The sequence below is a fragment of the Pongo pygmaeus genome, chromosome 4 (genome assembly GCF_028885625.2).
Source record: "Pongo pygmaeus isolate AG05252 chromosome 4, NHGRI_mPonPyg2-v2.0_pri, whole genome shotgun sequence".
Taxonomy (NCBI): Eukaryota; Metazoa; Chordata; class Mammalia; order Primates; family Hominidae; genus Pongo; species Pongo pygmaeus.
In genome coordinates this window covers 4,264,280-4,280,691 of record NC_072377.2, presented here as the reverse complement: position 1 = coordinate 4,280,691, position 16,412 = coordinate 4,264,280, and positions in this window count along the sequence as shown.

Sequence of the window (16,412 nt, the reverse complement as noted above, 5' to 3'; positions counted from 1 at the left end):
TCTGTCCCACATGAGTGTGTCCTTCCTTCCTGGAGCCTGGAACCCATCAGTCTCCTGCAGCGCATGTTGGTTTGTGTTGGGCTTCTCTGGCTGCCACCCACAGCCTCACGCATACTGTTGTCACCCGAACTGCTAACCAGGGGTTCCCCAGGGTTTTCTTCTTTATTTGTTTGAAACATTCTCTAACATTTCCAGACACATTTACTTCTTTCGCTATCAGTGGAAAACATTTGTTTATGTGGTCTTTTTCTCCAAAATTATTTTCAATTACACATTCAGACAGGGTAAACTTCTGTGTGATGAGTTTCATCATCCCACTCACCAGTAAAACACACTCATGCTTATCAGGCCCATCAGAGGCATGGATGTGACATCCATATGCACCAGACGGAGGTGGGGGTGACAGCCGTGCAGTCATGTTCTGTCCCCACTGTCATGAGACTGAGTCTTCCATAGTCGGTGACATGCGCTTGCTCAGCACCTAAGACTGAAGGGCATTGATTGTCCCTGTGCCTTTGGAAGATGTGGAGAGAATTCTTTCCAAATACACTTTGCATTGATTGCAGAAGAGAAAGTTTGCACCTGTGTAAGGTGTGACTGCCAATTATAGGATTAAGAACAACCTTGGATGACTGAGTGTTCCAGCGGGGCTGTGCCTCCTCTCCTAACCATTGTAAAAATTCACCTGGGAGTAGGAAAGATGTGATTATTTCTGACTTTCCAGTTTCTTCTTACTCTTTTCTAGACAAGTGATAAGAAACTTCATAAAATGAAAGGAGGAATACAGATGAAGAATAAAGATGCCTGGAGATTGGGGAAACAACAAAGTACCTAATAGACACACTGGCAGGGAGAATATTTGCGAATAGCCCTATTCTAGGGAGCAGGTAAACTGGGAGCTGTCTGGATGAGGCTTTCTAGACCAATGTCTGACAGATGGTTACACAGAGACAGAAAGAGCCAATGTGAGCATGCAGAGTGAGGAGAGGCCCAGAGTCAGGGTGTTCCACAGTGATGCACAGACCACAGCCTGTAGCAGGAGCTGGGGTCTGGGGAGCGTACAGGGACCCGAGAACTCCCTCGGAGAGTCCACCATGAGCCATGTATGGACATCCACGGGATGATGTAGGCCCCAGAACACGGGGCCACCTCAAAAAAGGCCGGTGCCTGTGGCTGCCGTTAATCTGATTCTTATTCTCATTTCAGAGCTCAGATGCCCTGAATGGACTATTCTATTATCTTATTTTACTTGTGGCCCATGTGTCCGCTCAGAGGCACCCATGCTTGTCATGCACTTAGAAAAGCCATCTATTATGTGAAAGCTGTCAGCTTCAGCAAGCTCCACGAGCACTGCATTTCTTCATGGCCACAATTCTCAAATTTGGGAAAAGTAGTGAGTGTCTATCCTTCTGCAATGGAGACAGGTCATGTGAAAGCTATGGTGTCATAGTTTTACTATTTTTCCAGGCCATATTTTTATCTCTAAAAGCCAATATTCTCAAACATTGTGGTAAATAGAAGGTATCTAAGAGAGCTAATTACAAATAGAGATGCCTATCCCCTCTCTCTCAAGAATCCTGATTCAATAAGGCAGGGTGGGACCAGACAGCTCTATTTTAACAAGTATTTTTTTTTGTCCCTCAAGACTTGAAATACCAGCTTTACAGGGAATAAAAATAAAACTAGGGAAATAACTGAAACAGTGAAATCATAGTTTCTGTATAACCTACATGATGAAAATAGCACATAAAATATAAATTTTATAATACACTTATTTAAAGCCACATTCAAATATCACTGTTTTTTCATAGTTATGAGTGTATTTACTTTTTATAGAAAGACAATTACTTCAAAAATGTTTATTACAACAATAAAAAGCAATCATCTGTTTCACCATCACCAACATATCAATGTTTATGGCTGATATGAATTTCCAAACCCTTCAAGAGTCTGTAAATAAACCTACCCTGAGTCTGTAGAATGGTTTGTATATTTGCTAAACTACACTAAACTATGTCAATAAGAGAGCTTTCAGATACTCTGAAGATGAAAAAAATAAATTTGGAAAGTCGATGACTGGAAAGACCCCGATACATCTGGACCCATCTAGGAGAAACTAATGAGCTAAGAAAGCTAACAGAATTTAATCATTTCCTGGACTTCAATGCATACTTCCATGTTTGCTGCTTGAGTTTTGCACAAATAGGTGAATAAATGATGCCAGTCACTGGCAAGTTTCTAAAGAGGAAAGTTATTCAAAGGTTCAGTGCCTGGCCTTGTTCTCTATCCTTGTCTTCCCTCCATGACTGCATCTGCTTCCTGGACTGACTCCTCATTCTCTGCCTTCAGCTCACTTCCCCAGGGGATGTATCTGGTTTCCTCTTAACCAGCCTCCAAGTTCTGTCCCTGGATCAACTCTCTTAATGTCATGGCCTCACAACTACCAATCTGCTATTAACTCCCATCGACATCTCTGTTGTCTTCATCTTCTCCAGGCCTGGAAGCACCATAGCTTAGCATCTGAAACCCAAGGCTTGCACATCTGGGCTCTGTCTGCTTCCTCCAGCTCCCTCTTTCTACTCTATTTGTAACTTCTCTTTATGTCTATTCCAGTGGCTAGTCCCCCTGCTGAGTTGCTCACTCCAGACACCCAGGTATCCCTTGTTGAGCTCCTTCTTCCAGAATCTCACCTGTTCCTCCTCCTTCTATATTAATTGCCTGAAATATTGCTTTAATTTTGAAGGACTGCCTGTCTTGAGTGTACACCTTTTAAAGTCAGCTCTATATTGCTGAAGGAGAGTATATAGATACACACACGCACACACACACATTACATATAATATGTATATGCATATTACATGTATAATATGTAGATATTATATATGTATTATATACACATATATTAATATACAATATATAATGTACATATATTACATGTATATTAGATAGATATATGTATGTTAGATAGATAGAGATATGTAGATATAGATATATTTTAATGCATGTTCAAGCACTTACAGCCCTGCTGAGTAACCTTCTATGGCCCGCTAACATGTAGAGGATGATGATGTGTATTATATTAAAAGGCAAGGCTCTCTACAATTTCTCCTTTCCTATTTTTCATTCTTATCCCATAGCAAATAGCCTTTTAACCGAGCTGTGTTAGTTTGCTAGGGCCATTATAACAAACCACCACAATTGGGCTCAGCAGTTCCAGCAGCTCAGGAGGCTGGAAGTCCAAGATCAAGGTGTCAGCAGGGCTGGTTCCCTCTGAGGGCTATGATTGAACGCTCTGTTCCAGGCCCCTCTCCTTGGCTGTCTTCTCCCTATGTCTCCTCACATGGTCCCCCCTCTGCATGTGTCTGTGTCCAGATTTTCCCCTCCTATAAAAAAACAGTCATATCTGATTAGGGCCTGCCCAGATGACCTCATTTTAACTTGATACCTATCTAAAAATACTATCTCCAAATAAGAAAACATTCGGAGGCATTGGGGGGTTAGGACTTTAACAAATACATCTGAGGAGAACACAACTCAATGAAGAACATTAAAAATTCTATCCAGATCACTGACAATTCAACCCAGAACTCTGACAATTCAACCCAGAACTCTGACAATTCAACCCAGAATACCGGCATTTCAACTCAGAATACTGGCATTTCAACCCAGAATGCTGACTGTCCCGCATTTTCTGCAGGAGCTCTTGGGGGAGCAATTGCCACTCCATGGGAAGCTCCCTCCACATGGCCCCTGCTTGCCTTCTCTCTGTGGACACACACACACTACAGTACCTTAGCCTTGTCATATTTCTTCTATGTCCCCTGGGTAACACACGTGTGACTCTGAATACTCATGAGTTCTAGGCCTCCTGGGCCCCACAATTCCCTACTTGGGGGTCTGAAACGGCCACTTCTCCACACCTTGGGTTCTTGCCTGCTGAATGACAACCGTGGATAAGATGATTCTCAACAACTTTGAAAGCCCCAGAATTACAGAAATTTTGAACCATTTTTATCTAAGAATCAGTCTACCGTTCTCCTAAAATCACACAGTTCTGCCAACTGTATGTCACAGTACAATTAGTACACTTAATGAGGATGTTGCTATGAATTTGGAAAAAAGAAATGATAGGATGAATTACAGGGATAGGTTTCTAGAAAATATAGGAAACCAATGATGCCAATAAAAGTAGAATATTCTTTTTGTGACATACTCACAAAATATGAGTACAGGAAATTTTTTTTAGAGTGGATGATTTTGGGAGTTTTCTATGGGATGCCACTATTCTCAAATAATGTTTTCTCTGGCTTGTTCTGGCAACCCAAGTGTGGAAATCTCTTCATATAATTTCTGATATTAGATAGATGCCTGGTGTTTGTTTTATAAATAGTTTGTAAAGCTGAGCAGTTAAGGAAAATGATATCTAATTTATCTAACCTTGATAACACAGATTCTTAATGGGAATGCATGCAGAACTTTGATCAGCCTAGACACTTTCAAAATGAGCTTTCAGTAGAGAATGCAGTGAAAACTCACAGGACATCTTAATTTTTGATATCATGGGATGTTTTCCTTTAGATAATTGAAAGCAAAGACAGCACAATAATTGTTAGGTTGATTGTTTCCAGAATATTCTTGCATTTATCAATTGCTTCTAGATTGGTAGGCAGAAACAATGATTTAAAACTGAAGTTGCTAAGTTGACAGGCAATTTGAGTGTGACAATAAATCAGCATTTATTTAAAAATCAAAATAAAAAAAAACAAACAACAACTCAAATGAAGGGGGTTTGGGCACTTGGGACTGATGAGCTTTCCACCTGTGGGGAGGTGGGGGTCTGGCCTGCAGCAATTACTGTGCCCACAGCACCACCTCCACCATGCTGCAGCTTGCACTCTGGAGGGTGCGGTTCTGACAGGAGGAGGAGGAGGTGAGAGGAGGCAGGTGTTACTTTGGGGTGAGAGGGTTCCATCAGACTCCATGTTCAAAGAACAGCTGCCTTTTGGAAACTCAGCAAAGACAGAAAGCATCTTTCTCAGAATCTTACAGTGATTGCTGCTTGGAAAAATGTACTTCAGCTCAGAGAAGACTGAGGGCATTAACCCAAAATAGGAGATGAATGTGTTTAAAGGAGAAATCCCTGCTGCTGCTTCTCCATGTGGTGAACTTCTGAAGGGCTGCCTCAGGACAGCCTGAGGAGAAAGGCTGAGAGGTTAACTTTTCTTCATTGAATTGCAAACGAATCATCGGGTCAATTCAGCCATGAAAACTGAGCCAGCCACCCTGGATTCAGGCCTAGTAAACCTAAGTTGCCGTCATCAGTGTCAATGCAGTCATGTGTCACATAAGGAGGGACCTCATATATCAGAGCTGTCCGGTAAGATTATCAGACCACAGGCTGGGTGCAGTGACTCATGACTGTAATCCCAGCACTTTGGGAGGGTGAGGCGGGTGGATCACAAGGTCAGGAGTTCAAGACCAGCCTGACCAACATGGAGAAACCATATCTCTACTAAAAATACAAAAATCAGCTGGGCATGATGGCGTGCACCTGCAATTCCAGCTACTCAGGAGGCTGAAGCAGGAGAATCACTTGAATCCTGGAGGTGGAGGTTGCAGTGAGCCAAGATCATACCATAGCACTCCAGCATGGGAAACAGAGTGAGACTCTGTCTCAAAAAAAGAAAAAAAAAAAAGAAAGAAGAAAAGATTGTCAGACCACATTCTTACTGGACCTTTTGTAAGTTTAGATATGTTTAGATACATAGGTACTTAGCATTGTTTTACAATTGCCTATAGCATTCAGTACAGTCATATGTTGTGCAGGTTTGTAGCCTAGGAGCAGTAGGCTAGACCACATAGCCTAGGTATGTAGCAAGCTAGACAATCTAGGTTTGTGTGCATGCACTCTGTGATGCTTGCACAATGAGAAAATCGCCTAAGGACACATTTCTCAGAACATGTCCTGACCATTAAGTGAATATACTACAGACTACTGGTTTACCAAACTGAAAGTGAAAGAAGAATTAATAGTAATTCATTGTGTGAAACTTGTGACTCCAGAGCAAAAATTGATCAAAATCATCAAATGAATTCTGCCAAAGGAGAGGTCTGAAATAAAAAAGGGTGTTTCTAATCAAAAACACTTAAATAAGTAGTGGGATGTTTTGCAGCCCAAGTTCATCTTCTTTATAACTAACAGAGAAGTTAAAAGTAGAATGAACGTCCCTCTTTTCACTTGGCGGCCTCTGGAAAACATGTTCCTTAGACTGATTTTAGTCCTGGTCTTCATAGGTGTCAGAGTTAAACTGAAATCAGCCATTTCACACCTGTGTTCCTGACTCTTCCCTCACTGTAACAGAGCAGACACATTTGCAGCTCTTTCTCCAGGCTCCTTTGCTCTATGTCTGTAACTCCTACTTGGCTTAGGCTTTAGTTATTTTTATTAAGACAGAAGTGGATAGGGTGGATAGGGTGGATAGGGTAGAGCGCTAGGGCCAGTTGCCTTTTGAAAACATCAAAAATGTCATAGCCTCTTAAAAGGCAGAAGCCATTTTTGATGGTGTAAAGGGATTAATTAAGCAGGAAAACAGAGGCAGAGGCGTGGTGGAAAGAATTGCCGGTTTCCCTGTGTTTACGCTTGGAAACACAGAGAGAGGAGAGAGGCATCATCCCTGCCTGGATTGGCTGACCTCTTTGTAGGTTGTCACTGAGTAAACTCCTGCATCCTCTTTCCTCTTTTATTTCATTTTTTATATCTCCCTAGAAAGTCCTGCAATGGAGATACATTTAACTCATACAAGAGCATTCTGATCATGAATACAGCTTACGTTATCGGAACAATATTCCCATTTTTTTCTTTCAATTTGTTTCATTATAAACTAAGTACATGATAAAATAGAATTAGAACGAATCTTCTTGGAGCCATTTCCCCAGCATAAGAGAGTTTATCTGCCACCTACTTATGGAATGCTCTTGGGCTGGTTAAACACTTGAGTTTGAGTGGAGGTAAACCAAACGTTATAATAACGTGCCCAATAGACACAAAATGATTAACATCCCACAGTTTCTATGTCAGGAGAGTATATGTCACTTTTCATGATGAATCTCTTAAATGGATCCACAAAATTCAATTTTGACCTTATCTGGAGCCAGAATGAGTGTGCAGACTGGGTCCAAACTCCCCTGGGCTCCTCATAAGCTGTGTGGAACTGCTCAACTTACTACCCTGTCTCTCTCTCTTTGACTCGATTTCTTCATTGGTAAAATGGGGAGGAAAATAGTCCCTAACTCACAGAATTGTGATGAGGATCAAATATGTTAATCAACTTAGAGCACTGAGAACAGTGACTGGCATAATAAATTTTTTTTGTAAGCTTTATTGTTATTTGTTATTATTATCATTGTTATTTGTTATTATTATCATTGTTATTTTTTATTATTATTATCAGAATCTAACAAGTTTTCTTTAGCATAGCTTGCCATGAGACTGGGGCATTGCTGAATTCATTTATTTAACAAAGGTGTTTAAAGCACTTATTATCTCATAGTATTAAAGACAAGACAAGAATAAGCTCAGAAACCCAAGGCAGGATTGAGATATAGATGAGCACTGCCTAGGACAGGGCTGTAGGGAATCCAGGGTCAGTGCAAAGAAGGCCCTGGTGGTTCCAATGAAAGGAGGGCTTGCCCAGTTGGGAATCTGCAACCCGGAGGCTTTTGGAGGCTGAAGGGGGCATACGTTTGGGATACTATCTGACCTTTCTTTCTGGCAGGGCGAGTGGCCAGTGATGCACAGGAGGGGCCTGTTTCTTGAAGGCTCTGGGTGAAGGACAGGTTGCTGTGGCTCTGAGTCTATGAGACCTCAGCTGAGTCCACACCCAGAGTGTCTCCAAAACCAAGCTCAGAAACAGCTTCACAGAAATACATGAGTGTCATCCAGGAGGGCTGCAGAGGCCAAGTGAGCACAGGCCTGGGAATGGATGTGGAGGGAGAGGAACCGGGAGGACATCCAGTAAGATGGCCCTGGAAGGTGCTGGTGTGGATGTGATTCTCCCTGGAGTGGGGGAGAGTACAGTCTAGCTGAGAGTGATGGACAAATAGACCAAGAACGGGAGTGGGCCTCTCCCCTAGTGGGTGTGCTTGTGTTGTCCCTGCACTGGACATGGGAGTCTGGGTCAGAGGATGCATCGGGCTGGGAGGGGGGTTAGGGTCACTCAGAGATTTCCTTGGACTTGGTTCTTAGATAATGGGATCACGCTGGGGTTCACCTGCAGCCCTGTGTGGCCAGGTTTATGCTTTAGAAAGACATGGGATGGGTGGGAGAGCAGAGTATGAGATGCCCATAACACATTTTGGGTTGCATACCTGATTTATCCTGCCCTATCTCTGCAAATATGCTCAGGCCTTTGGTGTTCAACAGTGAGGGTCACACTGTTGCTGGGTCGCACTATCTCAACCTCCTTCCACTGTCAAATTTCTTCAAATAAGTCTTTCTTATTTTCTGCCTTGACCTTGAAAAACTGCTTCTACATCAATTGCTTTCACTAAAAATGCAATCTGTAGTTGTCAATATGCTCTCAATAATAAGCAGGAGCAACCACATTTTTACCTTGTTTGTAGTCTGAAGTGGTTGATGCTCTCTTTTTCTTTGAGTTTTCTTATCACAGAGTTCTCCAAGAGCCCAAGGTACTTTCGCATTCCTTCTCATCCACCCCACACCTCCTGTGTCGGGGATGTGTGTTCTGCATAGTCTGAGAATGAAAACACAAAAAGCAATGTTCAGCCAGCCAGGTTTCTGAATTGGCTCAACAGGGCCCACCTTCACCCCTTAAAATAAGGAGGACCTGTCTCATCAACTCCGTGGAATCCACATATGCAACCACTCCCTCGGGCAAAATGCCCCTAAACCTGTGTTTTGTTGTTTATTGTGACTGTTGTTTTAAAAATCAAGAGGGGGCTGGCATGGTGGCTCACCCCTGTAATCCCAGCACTTTGAGAGACAGAGGTCGGTGTATCACCTGAGGTCAGGAGTTCAAGATCATCCTGGCCAACATGGTGAAACCCTGTCTCTACTAAAAATACAAAAATTAGCCAGGCATGGTGGCAGGGGCCTGTAATCGCAGATACTTAAGAGGCTGAGGCAGGAGAATCACTTGAACCTGGGAGGCGGAGGTTGCAGTGAGCTGAGATCGCACCATTGCACTCTGGCCTAGGCAACAAGAGAGAAATTCTGTCTCAAAAAAAAAATCACGAGCATAGGTGAGATGATTATAGCATAACTTGGCAGCATATAAGGAAGTCAATGTCTAATGAGTGGTACTTGGGGTAAAGGTTAGGTTGGTGAGCTATCACTGGGTGATTTTAAAACACAAGCACACGCACGCAGCTTAGTGGTAGTAACATTCCCCGAAATCTCTCTGATCACAGGGGATGGGCTGGCCTCCACCTTTCCCCTACATCTGCTTCTGGCTTCCCTCTCCCCTCACCATCTCCTTCTTTGCTTCACTTCTCAGGCCCCAGATCTCAGTCTATGGGAGAACATTTCCCTTTGTCCACAACACTAACTCCTTTCGAAGCCACAGAAATTTCCAAGACTTAAGCTATCATCTACACATTAGAGATTCTCAAATCTACCCTGAATTTTGACCAATAAATCACATAGTTGAGCTCAGCAGTTGGAAAATGCCAGCTGGACATTTTCAGTCATCATGAGTTAAGTTTAGTTTGGCCCTAAATTCTCACTTCTCATTTTCTCTCACCAAACCGATTTCCTCTCTAGATTTTCCTCTACATCCCCATTTTCCCATTTCAAAAACTTATCCATTATATCTGTTACCATTTATTTTCAGTTCAATTGATGTTTATTTTTCTATTTGTTGGATATTTTTATTCCTGCTGGGGTAACTGCCTGTTCCTCAGGTCACAACTGTCAAGAAAGAACACCACCACACACCACTTGACAAGGTCTTGCCTCCTAAAGCTTATCACACTCCTGTTCTTCCTCTGATAGACTTCCCATGAAGATTGTCTTACTACTTCCTTCTTCCAGGGTAATTCCACTGGCTCTGTCACCTTCTCCCTCCACTCCTCCCATCCTACTGAGTGTAGCCAGATCAGTGGCTCCATTACACTTCCCTGAACTGCTTTGCAAGCAACTTCGGTGGAGCTCCATCTTCCATAGAAAAATGTGTGCACTGTGTATACATTATCACAGATATGTATACATCAAAGCAATATAAAATATAATACTATGCATCCCTTCACTTGTGGCTTTCTGCAATCGGGGGCTCAACCCATGTTTTCAACCTTATCATCTGGGAGATTCTTATATGCACCCTTGACTCTGCTAAGTAAGTCTGATCATGATTCTTTTCCCTTTATCTAGAATGTCTTCACCATTTATTTCTGATTAGCTGTGTCCTAATTATTCTTTAAGGTCTATCCTAAAATGATCTGTCTCTTTGAAGCTCTCCTACTGATTCCAGCTCACAGTGAGGCTAGCAACTTGTCTACACCAACTTGTTCTGCTAACTCTTACTTTCTCATTAGGAAACCCTCCAAAATTTATCCTTTTAGTGAAGATTAGCTGCTCTCAGATAATCTCACTATGAGATTGTGAAGAAAATAAGGCCCAAGTGGTTGATACAGTATATCCCCTAGGCTTGATGAAGCCCAGCTCTTTACTTTTTGAAGTTCCTTAACCACATTTTACATGAAATGTTGACTCATGGTAGAAGTCACTATATCCTGGAAGCAATTTCTGTTACCTTGAGAATTAGCGCCAGGCAATCAAAACTCCTTTGGTCCAATAGCTAAATGTAAATCTCTTTAGGGATTAAGACTCAGACACCATTTTTAACAGTGAAAACCATAGGATTCTCACTCCTTGCTTATGCAAGAGTAGAACATGTTTCCAAAATATTTTCAGTTCATGTGCCTTGAATATTCTTAATTTTATTAATGTAAACATAACATCTACATTTTCCTAAATACTGTGTGGACATTGTGTGTACTTCTCAAAATATTTCTGCAAAGTAGTTCAATGAAGTGTTTGAGAGTATTGACTAGGCCACATTATATTAGATGAATAGAGATGAAATAGAAGATGACCCAAGAGAGGGAGGCCCTGATTCAGAAAGAAAGTGATGCAGCCATTGTTAACCTTTTGAGAAGGCTCCAAAAGGAAGAATTAAAATGTGAGAGTAGCTTTTGAGGTGATAGGACTGTGTAACATGGCTAGAGGTGATTTTTTCAGTAGAGGCGATTCTACTGAGAGCTCATTACCAACATTAATTATGGTGATTAACATGGCCCTAACTTCACCAAAGTGGAGAAAACATTTTGAGATTTAGCACCTAAATTAGCAAACTGTCTGGTGTTGATGACTGGAATAAATGAAATCTTCCCATGCAATGGACATTCTGGGGTGTGGTTTTTCAGATTATAACCCTGTACTAGCAAATGGTCACCTGTATGTTGATTCAAGATGAGAGAAGTAGCTTTCCCTATAATGCAGCTTAAAGTAACTAACACACATTTAGTTCACTCTCTACACCCAAGCACTGTGGAGTAAATACTGAGGTGGTAGGTGGATGCTCTCTTCTATGGGAGCATTATGGAGGCATTAATTAAAACTCTTGATTGAGCTGCTGAGTGCAAAATTTATAAGTGGCATTGAGTTATTTGCTGCCTTTCTGTGTGTGCAGTTTTTACAAGAAAGTTGAAGTTCACCTAGCAGCACTGGCACGCTGCCTAGATTCTCGGTCTTGACTATTTCGTCCAGAGCTTTGAACTGGATGGGAGACTCATATTATTTGTTTTTGTAAGCCCCTCTTGACCTCCAGAGAAATGGCATGGCAATGATGATGACGACAGATTACTACCTACTGTGCACTTTAAAATCTCTGGTTAAAATCTGTCTCCTTTATGTTTATTTTCATTTTCCCTGAATTTATTTTTCTGACAAAGGGCTCTGTTCATATTAGTGCATATAAATTATTCTAGCCTTGAATATATATTTACTGGGGGATCAAACTAAACCAGCAAATATTTATGGAGCAGCTGATAGGTGCAGGACAGTGTGCTAGCTGTCCTGCAGGAGGCTGTGGGGTAGGTTCTGCAGGTACCCAGAGAAATGTACCTTGAGTAAAATTCCCACCTACTTACCTGCCTCAGACAATGTTTCCCTTCATTGGGAAGTGAAATGAACTACCATAAATAAGAATGTCTTTTAAATTAGGGAGACAAAATGTTTTACTAAACACATAGGTCTTGAAAAATATTGGCCAGGCACCTCCTGAAGGTTGTAGAGGAAGCTGAGACCTTTCCAGTGCCAACAAAGAACCCAGAACCCCATAGGAAAACAGGACAGGGAAAACATAGGCAAGCATATAGTATTTCACAGAACAAAAGTCATGGAGAAAAATAATACTAGTACGGGGACACCAGTGATAGCCTCCAGGATGGGCTCACAGCACCACCTTTCTACCGCTGGGAAAGGGCCATGTTCCTTCAGGAATGGTTTCAAAAACACATGCACTAGAGAACAGAAGGGTGTTTCAGATGTCATTGTAATGTAACTTCATTTGATGGTAACGATGGAGTCTTCCCCATGTGGCTTTGCTGTGATGTCTTCCAAGTCCATGAGACACTCTTAGCTCAGGGACACCTCCTGAGGTATTCCAGACCATGGAAATAGTGTTGGAAGAGGTCTTCTCTGATTAAATATACAGCATGAGACTTTTTTCTTTTTTTGACATGGAGTCTCGCTTTGTCGCCCAGGCTGGAGTGCAGTGGCACGATCTCAACTCACTGCAAGCTCCGCCTCCCAGGTTCATGCCATTCTCCTGCCTCAGCCTCCTGAGTAGCTGGGACTACAGGCGCCTGCCACCACATCAGGCTAATTTTTTTTGTGTGTGTATTTTTAATAGAGATGGGGTTTCACCATATTAGCCAGGCTGGTCTGGATCTCCTGACCTCGTGATCCACCTGCCTTGGCCTCCTAAAGTGCTGGGATTACAGGTGTGAGCCACTGCTCCCGGCCAAGCATGAGACTTTTTAAAAGTAAATATAAGATCATTCCATTCAGGGTGAAACCCCGTCTCTACTAAAAACACAAAAATTAGCCGGGCATGGTGATGTGCACCTGTAATCCCAGCTACTCAGGAGGCTGAGGCAGGAGAATTGCTTGAACACGGGAGGTGGAGATTGCAGTGAGCTGAGATGGTGGCACAGCACTGCAGCCTGGGCGACAGAATTAGGCTCTGTCTCAAAAACAACAACAACAACAACAACAAAATCATTCCATTCGGTTGTCACAAAACCATAACAGAAATTTAAGAAATAGTATACCTAGTCCCATACTAACCAGTTATGCAAACTCAAATCCAACACTTGCTTTGCATTTTTTCCCCTTACCTGTATTATCTTTCATTCTTTTTTAAACTGTTTATTTCAACAGGTTTTCAGGAAACAGTAGTGTTTGGTTACGTGGATTAGTTCTTTATTGGTGATTTCCCAGATTTTGGTGCACCCATCACCTGAGCAGTGTACACTGTACCCCATGTGCATATAGTCTTTTATAATGAGCCATGTGAAGTATGAGATGCTCATGGAACTCCGTGCATGCCTTTCCCTCTGGTCACAGGCTGGGCCATATCCCCATTCCTGCATAGTCATCCCTCTGTTGATCCGGGGATGCCTGAAACGGGGTGTAACATATTTGAGTCTATGTACAATAAACCACAATCACAGCATATTAATATTTTGCTGTAGGTAAGAGACTAGCATTAATTTCAGCACCAATTACATGCATTTGTCAGGGCTAGGTGTTTTGCTCATATTGTTGCTTCATGCAGTAAGGGATTTAGTTGCACTCTTCTCCATATTACACATGAAGACAATAGAGTTTAAAGTAGTTTTTATAACTGGTTCAAGGCTGTGCCACTGGTGTCTAGAAGGCCTCACTCTTGAACACAGGACTGGTTCCAAAATTGTAGCTCTGCCAACTATAACATAGAACTTCATGAATAGAAATAACAAGTGGATGGTTCTCTCCCAGTGAATGCAAAAACTGTATCATGGTGGCGTGAGGTCATCAAAAAAGTCTTCATTTACTTAGAAATTTGAGTCCTAGTGCTGTTACACTATTAGATCGTCATTACCCATTTTATTAATCCTAAATGCTTTTAAAATAGGTCTTTTATATATCTATCAGCATTTTATTATTCTCTAATCCTCAGGACATGTAGAACAACAGAATTATAAACATTAGAAATCTGAATTGAATTTTTAAAAATAATGAACAATAAACTGTGGTATGTGAGAAGTTATTGTCTTCTTGCCTATTTCTATATAATTGAATCATAACTCCACTCTTTCATTGTAGGCCTTTGCATTAGTCCATTTTCACACTGCTATAAAGAACTGCCCAAGGCTGGGTAATTTTTAAAGAAAAGAAGTTTAATTAATTCACAGTTCAACATTGCTGGGGAGGCCTCAGGAAACTTACAATCATGATGGAAGGTAAAGGGGGAGCAAACACGTCTTTCTTCACATGGCAGCAGGAGAGAAGAGTACAAGCAAGTGTAGGGAAAACTGCCTTATAAAACCATCAGCTCTCGTGAGAACTCACCCACTATCATGAGAACAGCATGGGGGAAACTGCCCTCATGATCCAATCACCTCCCACCAAGTTCCTCCCTCAACACCTGGGGATTATAGGGATTACAATTCGAGGTGAGATTTGGGTGGGAACACAGCCAAACTATATCAGCCTTTTGGCTAAGTAATTTGGTTTCATGAAAATATGCTTGTAGCTTTCTGAACAAATGACAAAGTTCCCTTTCCTGTTCTCCGTTCTATATCCACCTCTCTTCTCTTTAACTGAAGAGAGTTCTGTGCAACCAGCCTGTTTTCAAAGTTACTCTTCTACTAAGAAGAAATATTTTCTAAATGAATTATATGTTTAATAGAGGAAGTATTTAGAATAGTTTCAAGTCAGTCTAGTCTGAGAAACACAAGGGATATTATGAGTAACTATTTTCAGAGAGAAGGGGGTTACATTATCTTCTTTAATATAGATGAACACATGAGTCAGGAAAAGGAATCATTATGCTTTTATAGAGTGATTATTTTAGTGAGTTAAAATTTTATAAAGCAGAAAAAAGCCTGTACTTAGTTATTAGAATTATTGTTTTTCATTCACTTTTGTAATTTGTAAAAATGATTTAGTTTGTTATTATTCAAATACGAGCACTATTGATATTTTGAACCAGAGAATTCTTGATTGTGGGGTGGCTGTCCTGCATTTTGTGAGCTGTTGAGTTGCACCCCTGGCCTCTATCTATTCAGTGCCACAGCACTCCCCCTCCAGGGGTGAGAGTCAGAAATGTCTGCAGAGGTTGCCTAGTGTCCTCTTGAGGTCAAAATCCGGTCTCTTTCTCACTGGTTGAGAATCATTACCTTAGGATAATAATACTGGCTCAGAATATTGAGTATTAACTATACGCCAGTTCTAAACACTTTAAAAAACCAACTCACTTAATCAACACAACCTCATGAGGTAGATATTATTATGTTCCCATTTTACAGGTAAGGAAATGGAGGCACAGAGAGGTTGGGAATCACAGCTGGCAGACAGTAAAGCAAGACTCAAGCCTCGCTGTCCAGTTCCAGGGTCCTCACTCTTCGTCTGTGCCTAAGGTTTCCACTCTGACAGCAACAAAATGAGATCTCAGAACACAAGAACTGAACACAGGAGAAAGATCACTAACTGTTATGTAAGACAGGAAAACAGAGTGTGTACACAGATTTGCATAAAGAAGCATTGGAATGACAAGCCAAAGCCAGTATAATTATTTTCTCTAGTGGGTGGGGGTTGGGGGGGATTAGTATACACTTCAGGTTCTTATGAGTATCATTCTTTATACAGCTTGTCATTTAATTAGAGGATATGCAACAAACTAAAGCAAACAATAATAATTTCTAAAGTTAAAACAAACTGGACCATACAACCCCAATAACATGTCAGATTGACAACACAACCACCCAGAGAAAAGAAAGGCTCCAGATGACATCGGCACACTGTGCACTAACTTTTCATCTTCCATGAAACTTATTCTAAGGACAACAAAGAAATAAAAAATATTCTAACTTTACTCATTGGTTTAATTGAATGTATTAACAGTTGTAAATGATTTTTAAACTATTTTATATATTTTGGATAAAACAAACAAGCAAATATACAAACACTAGAAGCCATGACTTCAAGTTTAGGGAAAAAGAGATACAAACATAAAATCATAGGCATCAAAAATATGATCATTTTAAACATAATTTGAAATATTAATATGTGCTCATAATTTTTCATGTATTTTTACTATTTCTATACACTGAAAAATCTAGAAGCA